This window comes from Sus scrofa, chromosome 6 (assembly GCF_054392235.1).
Source record: "Sus scrofa isolate SSC_HxYL_T2T_F1_AM1 chromosome 6, Sscrofa_HxYL_maternal_Yorkshire_Landrace_v2.0, whole genome shotgun sequence".
Lineage (NCBI taxonomy): Eukaryota > Metazoa > Chordata > Mammalia > Artiodactyla > Suidae > Sus > Sus scrofa.
The window spans coordinates 76,226,271-76,236,834 of record NC_139388.1 but is presented as its reverse complement, the minus strand read 5'-3'; positions in this window follow the sequence as shown (position 1 = coordinate 76,236,834).

Genomic DNA, 10,564 nt, shown 5'->3' with positions numbered 1-10,564 from the left:
CACTTTATAGATGGAGAAGCTGAGGCTCAGGACACTGGCTAAAGGCTGCACAGCTGGCAAGTCGCAGAGCAGGGGTTTGAAGGAGGATCAGGAGTCCGAGCCCCTCATCATTAGGGGACAGTGCCCTTGCTGACGTTTTGGCCAACAGTTCCCTGGGAAGTGACCCTCTTGCTGGGACCCATGTTGCAGCTGCCTTCCCTCCCCAGACCTCCTGGCTCCAGGAACTGGGCCTGACCACCCGGGGGTGCGCCAATAGCCCTCCCCTTGGCTCTGCTTTGTGCATGCGTGTCAGCCTCCTGAGGCCCAGGTGCCTGGCCCTCAACACCCCCCCACCCCCGCTGCGTACTCCCAGTTTAGCTCTCACCAGCAGGGAGCCAGGGATAGAGAGAGGTCAGGGGCCAGAACCCTGTGGGTTGAGGCCAAGTGGGGAGGCTCCAGGAGAGGCCGGCCGGGTTAATGAGCAATTTATTCTGCAGACCAGGGCAGCAACACGGCTGAGACATTCCTCTGCCCGAGGCGCCCTGCCCTATTGATTCCACTCAGCGTTATCAATGGGCAGGGTCCCTGCAAGAGCCAAGGGGCAGCAGAATCCGTGTCCCAGTGCCAGTGGGGCCGTCCCCGTGGAGCAGAGTGAAGAGGCTAGCGTGGGTTGGGCCCCAGCTGTGGTCCTGATGACATTTGGGGGAGACGAGGATGGCTTTCTGGGTGACCCCTGAGGGGAGTCGTGTCACGTGGCTTCCTCCCACTCCTCTGTAAGGACCATCAAGGCACGTTTCCCACCTGGCTTAGCTGATGGATCCTTTCTCTCCAAGTCTTCCTACTGTGGTGGTCTCTGCACGTGGGTGGAAAAAGAATTTTCTGGATTTAAACCAAGGTGTAGAAAAGACATGTTTATTGAGGCAAGAGACACCGTTAACACAGTGGGCTGACTTGCTGATGATCCTGGGTGCATGGTCCTGTCTGTTCTTATAGCCCAGAGACCAAGGAGTACAAGGAGTGGTCTTGCCATACACCTGCTGGCCTGCTGATGGGTTGGGGAAGAGTGGGGTCTTCGGATACACTTGCTGGTTGGTTGGGGAAGGATGGGGTCTCCAGATACACTTGCTGGTTGGTTGGGGGCATATGTTGCCCCTATAGGGCCAGGGTGAGGAGGGAGCCACATACCTTTCCTAGTGGGGGGCTGGAAGGAGTAGGTCAAGTTGCTGGGGGCGGGGTGTCCTTAGGAACATTGTAACAATCACAGTGAGACAGGTGGGCTGCTAAGGGTCTGGCAATTCTTATCTTGTCTGGAGCCTTTTTGAGTTTTATTTTCTTGGAGAAGCCTTCAAGTCCCACACCTACCTCTTGCCCAGAACCTGCTATGGCTCCCAATTACCTCTTGTGTCCCTCTATCACCCCTCCTAACTCTTCACCCCCTTCTCAGGGAGCTTATCCTGATTCTCATCTCTAACTCTGGACACTTCCCGGAGCCCCAAACCCACGGATTTCCGGGTCCTCCTGCCCCACGGATATCCCCTCCTGGACAACCCTGGGCCCCTCGAACTCAGCCAAAGTAAACAACACTATCTTCCTTCTACAGGCTCCCCGCCACCAGGTTTCCCTGCCTTGAGCTTCCCCTCCCCAGAGCACGGCAGACATGCACAGAGTATCAGCGGTGTTCTGTGTGACACAGGGGAGCCAGCCAGGGACTGAGTTCGAAGTGACTAGGAGTCGCGGGGTCTGGGTCTGGTGGTCAGGGGTGGCCTCTCTGAGAAAAGGACCTTCGGCCTGAGAGCTGAACGATGAGACCACTGATGTTGCAAGGATATGGAGGAAGAGTTTTCTGGGCAAGGGAAATAGCAAGTGCAAAGGCCCTGAGGCAGAAGCAGTGAGGCTGGAGCATTTGGGAAGCAAGAGGGGAACCAGTGCAGGTGGAGGGCGTGGGTCACCTGGGACGAGTGGGATGAGGTCAGAGAAATCAGTAGGCAAGGAGATGCAATTTTTGTTAGGAGCAGTGGGAGCCACTGTAGGCTTTTAGGTAGATTTATGTGGGGTTTTTTTTTTTAGGTAGACGTTTCAGAGCCAGGGATGGAACCTGCACCATAGCAACAACCCGAGCCATAGCGTGACAATGCCTGATCCTTAACACGCTGAGCCCCCGGAAGATTCCCGATGTATGTTTTAAACGGATCCCTCTGGCTGTGGGGCAGGTGGGGGAGCTGGGTGAGGAAGCAAAAGTGGGATGGATTTTGAATAACAGGGCCCACAGGACTTGCCAGTTGGATAAGGGGCGTAGGACAGAGAGAGGAAGGTGAAACCATGCCTGGACCATTGTTCTGAGCAGATGAGGTGGGGAATGAGGGGGAGGAGCAGGTGGAGAGGGAAACAAATTTCTGTTTTGAATTCCCATCCTCGTGACAATTGCAAGTATGCAGCTGGAAGTATGAGCCTGGAGCACCAGAGAGATGTCAGGGCTGGAGAGAGGGCTATTAGTTGATAAATGTGAGTCCAGCCTCCTGGCTTTGTGCTCATCCTTTGCAGCTAATGTCTCTGTTTTGTCTATTGGAGTGAGAACTCCCTGAGGGCAGAGCTGGGTCTTATTTTTGCTACAGCTCCAGTGCGTTGGGGCCGACAATTGCTGAGGAGTGAATCAAAGCATGAATATCCATTTTGCCTATTCATTGCAAAATATGTGCTTAGCTCTTACTCTGTGGCGGGCTCTGTTCCGGGTGTTGGAAATACAGACATGGGTGACATATTCTTGCCCTCTGGGAACTTAGACTTCAATGGGTGACACGGGTCATAACCAAACCAATGAATTTATAGTGTGATGAGGAAAAGTGAGAAGAACTAGGAAGAAAGATTAAGCAAGATAAGGAGAAAAAGGGCACTGGGAAATGTTCTTTAGGAGGGTGATTGCAGAGGTCTCTTTAAGGAGAGGACAAGTGAATAGAAGCCCGAGTGAATGAGGGGTATGCTGTGTGAGTATCTTGGGGAAGAGCATGAAGGCAGAAGGAACAGCATCTGCAAAGTCTCTGAGATGGGAACACAGATGTCCCTGTGCTGGAGGCTAATGGCTCCTCAGAGCAGGTGCATTTGAGGGCGAATGAGAGTAGGTCGAAGTCTTCTCTTTTTTAAATCTTAAAAATTTCTTTAATTTAAAAAACTTCTTTGAGTTCCCGTTGTGGCTCAGCAGGTTAGGGACCCTAGAGGGTTTCTGTGAGGATGCCAGTTTGATCCCTGGCCTTGCTCAGTGGGCTTAAGGATCCAGAGTTGCCATGGCTGTGGTGGAGGTCACAGATGCCCCTTGGATCCAGTGTTGTTGTGGCTGTGGTGTAGGCTGCAGCTGCAACTTGGATTCGACCCCTGGCCTGGGAATTGAAAGGATGAAAATGCAGCCTAACCCTCCAAGACCCCAAGAAGGTAGTAAAGAGCCCTAACTCCAGCTTCCTAAAAAAAAAAAAGCCCTAGATGCCCCGAATTCCAGACCCTGCTCGCTGCCAGTAAATAGGTAGAAGGTCACACTTCTCGCTGTTCCAGGGCCTGCTATCCTGGCCTAAGTAAGATAACAGGAAATGAGTTGACTAATCACTTATCTGGATTCTGTAAAACTGACTGGCACCATAGAAAAATTGATTACACATTAAAAGCCCTAGTGACCTATCTCAACTGCAATCTGTCACTCTGCCCAGGAGCCCGCGCAAATGCGGACCTCCGGAACTGTAGAAAAAATGATTGGTCCACGGAGCGCGGGCTCTCGATGTTTTAAAATGATTGGTCCACGGAGCGCAGGCTCTCGATGTTTTAAAATGATTGGTTTGCGAAGCGCGGGCTTTGTTGTGAACCTCATAAAAGCTGTCCCGATTCCGCACTTGCCGCCGCAGTCCTCTACCCCTGCGTGGCGTACGACTGTGGGCCCCAGCGCGCTTGGAATAAAAATCCTCTTGCTGTTTGCATCAAGACCGCTTCTCGTGAGTGATTTAGGGTGTCGCCTCTTCCGAGTCCGGACAAGGGGGATTGTCCTTCTACTGGCCTTTCAGAATTCCCATATGCCACAGACGTGGCCTTAAAAAAAAAAAAATCTTTTATCCCTCTTCCTTCCTCCTTTGGTAACCGTAAGTCCGTCTTCTATGTCTTTGAGTCGGTTTCAGTTTTGCAAGTTCTTTTGTATTATATTTTTAGATTGCACATATGAGGGGTATCACATGATATTTGTCTTTCTTGTTCTGACTGACTTCACTCAGGATGAGAGCCTCTAGTCCCATCCACGTTGCTGCAGATGGCATCATTTCCTTCTTTTTTTATGGCTGAGTAGAATGCCATTGCATGTATATATATATCTACCACCTCTTCATCCACTCACCTATCGATGGACAGTTAAGTTGCTTGCATGTCTCAGCTATTCTAAACAGTGCTGCTGTGAACCCTGGGGTGCGTGTAACTTTTCTGAATTGGAGTTTTGTCTGGATATACGCCTAGGAATGGGATTGCTGGGTCGAATGGTAATTCTTTCCATTTTTTAAGGAACCTCCATACTGTTCTCCATAGTGGCTGCACCAATTTACATCCTACCAACAGTGTAAGAGGGTTTCCTTTTCCCCACACCCTCTCCAGTGGTTTTTTTTTGTAGGCTCTTGGATGGTGGCCATTCTGACTGCTGTGAGGTGGTCCCTCACTGTAGCTTTGGTGCGCCTTTTGGTCAGTCTTCGTCTCTCCTCTACACATGGGTGATAAATTCCCTTGAGAATCCTGGAGACGGAGCCTTGAAAGTTCACTGGCTGAAATGTTTTTTTCCTTTCCCTTCATTTCTAGGTTTAAGAGGAGCCACTGAGGAGAGAGGCCAAGAGCCTCTTTTAGGGGAAAGAGAAAAGGGAAGTCCTATCGTCCTTCAGGCAGGACCCTTAGTCCCCAAGTGTTTGCTCCGGAATCGCTTCCTATTGGGGGCGGGCGGGGGCGGGCGGCGGCGGCCTGGGGGGGGGGGGACATGCGAGTTCAGTTCAGTGACACAAAATACCTTAATGATAACGTTGCTAACAACTTCGTGCCTTCACAGAACGACTATCTAAAATCACAGAAGGCACTTCAACGGCACCCTGCCTGAGTGCAGACGCCTCCAACCCAGAAAGCCCTCCCCCCCATCATGTGATTTTAGCCTCACGAGTTTCCCACGTTGAGGTGGGGGCAGGTGCAGCACCGCCACTGTAACCATGTCACCTTCAGCAGGTGGAGACAGACCTACAATGAGAGCTCCCAACTCCGCCCGCTGGCTCTTCCTCCTTCCCCAGCAACCTCCAGGTGTTCTGGGGAAAGGGGAGGCCAGAAAGCTCCTCCTCTCAAAGGAGAAGCTGGGGCAGAGGTCCGGCTGCTCCCCTCAGCCCCAACTCCCAGCCTTTCCCTGCAGCCACAGCCGGGGTTTTGCTGGAGGGCTCTTATCAGAGAGCCATGTGGCTGGAAGGGACTGTGGTGGAAGTGCACCATGTGGCACTGGGGGTGGGGGGTGGGGGTGGGGGCCAAGGGCCTCCCAACTTCCCAGAAGAAAAGGTTATTTCAACTCTTTGAAGATGTCCAAACTTGTGTCCTTAGTTCCTGCCTGAATGACCTCTCCAGGAGCCTCTGGACTTTGACTTTTTTTTTTTTTGTGGCCATACTTGCATGTGGAAGTTCCTGGGCTTGGGGGACATGGGAGCTGCAGCTGCTGGTCTACACCACAGGCACAGCAACACTGGATCCAAGCCACATTTTCGACCTTTGCCGCAGGTCACTGAGGATCCTTAGCCCACTGAGCAAGGCCAGGGATCGAACCCACATCTTCACAGACGCTGTGTTGGGTTCTTAACCTGCTGAGCCACAAGGGGGACTCCTGGCCTTTGACTCTTGTCTGGAGCTGGCCTCTTCTGCAACCCCGCCCTTCCCATCCCCGAGGTGGAAATCCTGGGGGAAGTGTTCTGTGTGTCGCTGGAGTCGCTGGAATCCCTGGGCTGGGAGAGAGAAATTTCCATCGAGGGACAAGCCCGCATCCTTTTTAGACTCACTAGGCCAACAATAGCAGCAGCAGCAGCAGCAGCAATAACAATAAAGCACTTGCTACATGCTGAGTCATCTTGATTGACTCTTATCTTCCCATTTCACAGAGGTGGAAACTGAGGCTTGGAGAGGCTGAGTGACTTGCCCAAGGTCACACACCCTGTGAGAGGCAGAGGAGGGATTTGAACCCTGGTCTTGATAGGGATGGCAGTTGTAGAAGTCCCCATAAGGGACCATAGATAAAGAGGAAGACTTAGGGGACTTTGGGAGAGGACTGTAAGTTAATAAATTGCTCAAAAAAGCCATCAGCACTAGGCGGGCTTGCTTGACAAGAGGCAGTATGAAAACTGCCTCAGGTCATTGGGTAGGGGATGGGGCCTGCATTCAGATTCACACCAGAGCCAGGAGTTTGAGGACCACCCTTCTGCTGATTTGAATACACACCTTACCGGGTACCAAGGAGGAGCTGCTACTCCCAGAAAGGAAGAGGCGGGCTTTTCCAACCCTCACACCCCTTGGAGGATAAAACTGTAGCCCGCTGGATCCTGGAGGCAGAGCCTCCTTGCCTGCCTGCTGGCATATGTCACAAGCGTCCTATCTTAATAGATCTATTTCTTGCTTATCACTTTGTCTCTCGCTGAATTCCTTATTTGTGCTGAGACACAAAGAACCTGGACCTGAGTAAGTCCAAACACAGGTGAATGAATTTAATTTAAAACCGTGGGTTCAAGTCCCAATCTGGGTTTAGGCTGGGTTCGAGTCCCACTCTTGGTTCTGGCTAGGTTCAGGCTGTTGGTGCTGTCAGTTTCAGTCTGGCTGAGGCCCCGTACCCTCTGCCTGCGCCCTAGCTCCTAGCTCTGTCACTTATCAGGGGCCTTGAGAGCTCCCTCTTTGTGGCCACCCCTGGATGTGGCCGCTCCTTCTGGGGGTCTCCCTTTTCCCTCAGCGAGCCGGCTGTGGACAGGGAGGAAGCCTGGGCCTCAGGGCAGGGTGTGAGCCGGACGCCCCTGTGTGCTGGTATAACTGGGCAGGATGCTTTGGGGTTCCTGGACACAAGCATTTCTGGGTCTCCCACTTCTTGCTTTTGGGAATAAAACAGCCTCCGCCAACTTCCCTGAGTTCCAAAGGGCTAATCAGGGAAGGGAGGGGATGCAGAGACCTGGGAGGAGCCGTCAAGAGACAACTGTGCAGCCTTGGGGCAGGGTCCTGGCTTCTCAAGGAATAGACATAACAATATCTTTGAATCCTTCTGCAGAACTAAAACCCCCAACAAAAGGGAGAACTACTTGACCAAGCATTCATTCTGGGAAGAAGGACCACCAGAACCAGGCCTGAGGTCACCAAACTCCAGCTTTGAAAGACAAGGCAAGCTTGCAAGCTTGCCTCTGCCCCGTCCTTATCTTCAGCCTGATTTATTTTTTTTCCACTCCCCAAACTAAAAAACCACCTCCTAATCTCTCCCAAAGAGGGGCACAGTCTTGAAGGCATGAGCCTGCCATGGTCCCCTTTGCCTGGCAAAGCAATAAAGCCCCCCTTTTCTCCTTCACCCAAAACTCTTGTCTTGGCGTTTCTATTCCACTACGGTGGACAGAGGCCGAGTTTTGGCAACACTGGCCGCTCCTTTTCACAGTGGCTTCCCTCCCGGTTTGTCTTCTGGAACCCCCTGGAGCTGCAGGGACATGGTTCCTGGGCAGGATGGGCCTCCCACTTCTGCACACGCCACACCCTGTAGGTCTAGAGCCAGCAATACCTGATCTCTATGCAGGGACGGGAGTGGGGGCAGGGGGCAAGGAAAGGTGGTGGAATTTCAGATATTCTGGAATCTTCCCTGAACCTGCCTCCACCTGCCCTTCCATCTACTTGAGGCTCCAGTTGCTTAGCCTCCACTCAGGAGGCCGGGAGGCCAGGAGACCAGGGAGCCTCACTTCTGCAGCTGTGCTATTTCCACAGTTTGTAGTTCTCTAGAACTTTCTCACTCACCTCTCTGCCAAGAGGCCTGGGACACTGGAAGGGACCCCCACAGCCCACCTGGGAGTGGTCTGAGGTGCCCAAGACCATAGTGGGGGTGGGTGTGTGTCGGGGAGAGCCAGGACCCAGTCTTCCAGTGGCAGAAAGAGAGAAACAGATTCTACCACTGGTCTCGGCCTTGACCAGCCAGTCCTTTCTGTGCTGAAGCCATTTCCCCTGGGGAGGAAACTGAAACAATATCTAGCACTTGTTGAGCAAATTGCTGACCTGGAAGTTTTAAGGGCTTTGCATGTTATTACCAATTCATTTCATTTTCCCACCATCCTTTGTGTGGGCACCACTCTAATCTTCCATTTTACAGATGGGGAAACTGAAGCACAGGGAGGTTACTGTCGAACAGCTTGTGAGGGGCACAGCCAGGATTCAAATGCAGGCTGCCTCCAGGAACTGCAATAGTATTTGATGGTGATTTATGGAAAAATAGCTTAAGTGTGAAAATTAGACCAAGGTACAGCTACATTTGCACAATCGCCTTTATTGAAAACAGGCAATGGTATGAAATCAGGACCATCTCAGAGCATCTCTTGCGTGTTTCTGCCTGTGCTGGGAGACTGTGGAGGCAGCCACAAGCAGAAAGCCTCTGGAGTCATTTCAGCGGTCCTGGGTTTAAGTCCTGCCCTTCCCATTCACTAGCTGTGTGCCCTTGGGCAAATTACAGAACTGCTCTGAGCAGGAGTTCCTGCTGTGGCACAGTGGGTTAAGGATCCAGTGTGGCTGCAGCTGTGGCGTAGGTTGCAGCTGCAGCTGGGATTTGATCCCTGACCTGGGAACTTCCATATGCCACGGGTGCAGCTGAAAAAGAAAACTTCCCACATCACGGGGTTGTTGGGAGGATGAAATAAGGAACCACATATAAAATACTTGGCATGGTGCCTGAGATGTAGTAACAATTCAGCTAACGAGCTTTCATTATTTTTAAAAAGTTGCAAAGTGTTTGTGGTGGTTTGGTGAGCAGTCAGGTTGTGTGGTGGGGAGGTCTCTCTGGCGTTGTGTCTGTAGAGTTCCTGCATACAAAATCACCCCAAACCAAGTGGCTTAAAACAACGTAGTAATTTTGCTTGATATGGGCTGGGCTCGGGGGGCAACAATTCATCTCTGCTCCATGTGGCATCAGTAGAGGAGGCTGGACCAGGGTCGGAGCTCCTCACCTCTTGATGGGTTGGTGCTGGCTGACCCGTTGGGATGGGTCAAGGGGTTCATGTTCTCTCCAGGTGCAGCCTGCTTGGGCTTCCTCACAGCATGGCGGCTGGATTCTAAGTGTGAGCATCCCAAGAGAACCAAGGTAAGGTAAGGCTGTCTTACCTTTTATGACCAAGATCTGAAAGTCACAGAGCTCGTCTTGTGGCTCAGTGGGTCAAAAACCAGACTAGCATCCATGAGGAGGTGAGTTTGATCCCTGGCTTCACACAGTGGGTTAAGGATCTGTTGTTGCAGTGAGCTGTGGGGTAGGTCACAGATGCAGCTTGGATCCTGAGTTGCTGTGGCTGTGGTGTAGGCTGGCCGCAGCAGCTCTGATTCAACCCCTAGCCTGGGAACTGCCATATGCTATGGGTAGAGCCCTTAAAAAAAAAAAAAAAAAAAAAAAAAGAAAAGTGAGATCTTGCCTGATTTCCAAATGAGAAATTTTTTTCCTGGATCAGGAAGATGATGGCAGGTGTGTCAGGGACCCTTGAATGGGCTGTAGATATGGGGTGTCCATCAGTTTTCCTAGGCTTGGAAACCTAGTCTTCCTACTCTTCCTGAGCTCCCTTCACCCCAGCCCTTCTCCTAGCTCTAAGTATCCCCAAGCCTTGGATACAGGAGCCACTGGCAGAGCCAGGAAGCCAGGATGAGCAGCATTGGGTAAAAGATGGAGAGATGGAAGATTTGGGGATGTTCATTAAATTTCAGGGGCTTGGAGAGCATCCTGCTGCTGCAGACAGGTTACAAAGTAGGAGAAGATGCTCCATTAATTTGGGGGAAAAAATGGAGGAATCTCATGAAGTATGGCTTCTTTTATTAATGATCATGGTAATGATGAAAATAAAAGCAAAGCCTGCCCTTTACTGGGTATTAGGCATCAATCGCTTGCGAGGAGTAATTTATGAACATTTTTCTTGTTTAACCCCTCATCTCAGTGAGGCTATGGTCAAGGCACACAGGGCACCTCAGCAGGTGGCTTGTCACAAGTCATCTCCTTTGAGGTACTGGGGGCTGGATGAGGATGTGGGATGGTGGCCCGTGCTGCTTCTCATAGAGACTGGACACTTGTCTCTGTAACTGGACCCTTAGGGTTACTTGATTGGTGCCTGTTTTCCCTGCCGAACTGTAAGTTCCTGGAGCACATAATCAATGTCTCTTTTTCTCCCAGCTGTATCTTTACTGCTCACACGGTGAAACTTAATTCAGATTTGTTGACTACATAAACCAAAGGGTCAGTTTCTCCAGGACCAAATGGTGGTTTTCGTGGAAGATCTAGTTAGTGTTCGAATTTCACCCACATTGAACTCAGAAGGGGGAGCCTGCAGCCCTGGGTTCCCACTGCTGGAGTCTG